General features: G+C 40.8%; 1 pseudogene; it reads left to right on the forward strand.

The window, feature by feature from the left end:
* Positions 1 to 374: 374 nt before the first annotated feature.
* Positions 375 to 1,298, forward strand: LOC117722235 (large ribosomal subunit protein eL6 pseudogene; annotated as a pseudogene).
* Positions 1,299 to 2,471: the final 1,173 nt, after the last annotated feature.

Consider the following 2,471-nt stretch of genomic DNA (forward strand, 5'->3'; position numbering starts at 1 on the left):
TCTACAAGTATATATACAGATGTCTATTTTCAGATTATGGTATTTTACAAATTTAATACAACTTAAGCTTTCATACTTTGCACCATTTGATACTTTTCTAGTATTTCAGAGACTATAAAATAAACTTGTAATTATTAGTTGATCAAAATAATACACACATATATTTAAGGGGAAAATAGTTCCCCAAAGGCAAAGGGCAATTGATTCAGCAAAGTACTAATTCTTTGTTTTTCTATCACATCCCAATGACACATTGTGCTTCAACAGAATTACCACAGTAACAAGCCATATAAGAATCAGAATCCATAATAGACATACTGATGCTATTTGCAATGTATGATTTTGTAGATTATAAAAAAAGAAGTTGCTCTTTCCCGTCTTGCAAGATGGCGGGTGAAAAGGCAGAGAAGCCCGATAAAAAGGAGAAGAAACCTGCAGCCAAGAAGGCTGCTGCCTCTGGTCCCCATGCCGCCGGTGCAGCTAAAAAGGGTAAACCTAAAGGTAAAAAACTCAAGAAGGCGAAGCCCCATTGCAGCTGGAACCCTGTCCTGGTTAGAGGAATTGGCAGGTACTCCCGATCAGCTATGTGTTCCAGAAAGGCCTTGTACAAAAGGAAATATTCAGCTGCCAAGACCAAGGTTGAAAAGAAGAAGAAAAAGGAGAAGGTCCTTGTTACTGTCACAAAAACAGTTGGTGGGGACAAGAATAGTGGCACCCGGGTGGTGAAGCTTCAGAAAATGCCTAGGTATTATCCTACGGAAGATGTGCCTCGGAAGCTGCTTAGCCACGGCAAAAAGCCTTCAGCCCGCACATGAGGAGGCTGCGTTCCAGCATCACCCCTGGGACTGTCCTGATCATCCTCACAGGGGCAAGAGAGTGGTTTTCCTGAAGCAGCTGTACAGTGGCTTGCTACTTGTGTCTGGACCTCTGGCTATCAACAGAGTTCCTCTGCGCAGAACGCACCAGAAGTTTGTCATCGCCACCTCTACAAAAGTTGATATCAACGAGGTTAAAATCCCCCAAACACCTGACTGACGTTTACTTCAAGAAGAAGCAGCTGCGCAAGCCCAGGCATCAGGAGGGCGAGATCTTCGACACAGAGAAGGAGAAATACGAGATTACAGAGCAGCGAAAGGCTGATCAGAAAGCTGTGGACTCACAGATCTTGCCAAAGATTAAAGCTGTTCCTCAGCTCCAAGGCTACCTGTAATCTCAGTTCTCCCTGACAAACGGGATGTATCCTCACAAACTGGTGTTCTAAATTGCTTACAACCTAATTAAACAGATTCATATGTTAAAAAAAGAAGAAGTTGTACCAAATTATGACCTAGATAATTTTTGTGAGTTATAGTTTTGTAAGTGTGGACGAGCTTCATGTGATTAATACAGGCATCTGGGCCAATGATATTACCAACTTAACTTTATCAACTAATGTTTTCTATATCATATCTCATGCAGATTAAAATTACTTTGAAATGTATTCAAATATCACTAATTCTTTTAAACATATCTTCATTATCTTCAAAGTTTTTCTCTAACCTAAATATTCATAACTAATAATGTCTTTTATTTGCTAATACGTACCTATTTTAAATGTGTGTTAATCAACCTTAATTTCATTGGATTTTGAAAATAACACTCCATAAGAAACATAGGATCTATCTCCCTCTCTTCCACTGCCATGAGAAATGTGTGAACGAGTGGAACTGTTTCTCGTGCAGTCTCTTGGCCATTTTTCCTTTTGATTGTTTGTTTAATTGATTGCTTGTTTTGTCCAATTCCAAATTGTTAGGTTTTGTTTTATCTTATTTTAAATTTTATTTTATTGTTGTCCCTTAAGAGCCTATTTGTTTTCTAGTGAGAGGCAGAAGAGGAGTAGCTCCAGATGGGAGAGGCAGTAGAAAGGAACCGAGAGAAGCAGAAGACGAAACCGTAATCAGGATATACTACGCGCGAAAAAATCCATTTTCAATAAAACGAAAGAGAATACGTTCATTTAAACAACAACAACGAAAGACACACACAGTGGGGATGTGAAACCTGAAGAGGCCACCTCCGGTAGCCAGTCAGCACACCCAGGGGAAAGATAAGGACAGCAACTCACCCACAAAACTTTCAACCCAAAATCTGTCATGTCTAACAGAAATGCAGGGACAAAGGTGAAGCAGAGACTAAAGGAATGGCCAACCAATAACCAGCCCAATTTAAGACTCATCTGATGGGCACGCACCAATCCCTGACACTATTAGTGATACTCTGCTACACTTGCAGACCAGAGCCTAACATAACTGTCCTCTGAGAGGCTCTACCCAGCAGCTGACTGAAACAGATGCAGAGACCTACAGCCAAACATTGCATAGAACTCTTCTTATGGAAGAGATAGGGGAAGGATTGAAGGCACTGAAGGATACAGGGACTCCACAGGAAGACTAATGGAGTCAGCTAACCTGGATCCTATGTAGCTCTCCAAG

Source organism: Arvicanthis niloticus, chromosome 1, assembly GCF_011762505.2.
Source record: "Arvicanthis niloticus isolate mArvNil1 chromosome 1, mArvNil1.pat.X, whole genome shotgun sequence".
In the NCBI taxonomy this organism is placed as follows: Eukaryota; Metazoa; Chordata; class Mammalia; order Rodentia; family Muridae; genus Arvicanthis; species Arvicanthis niloticus.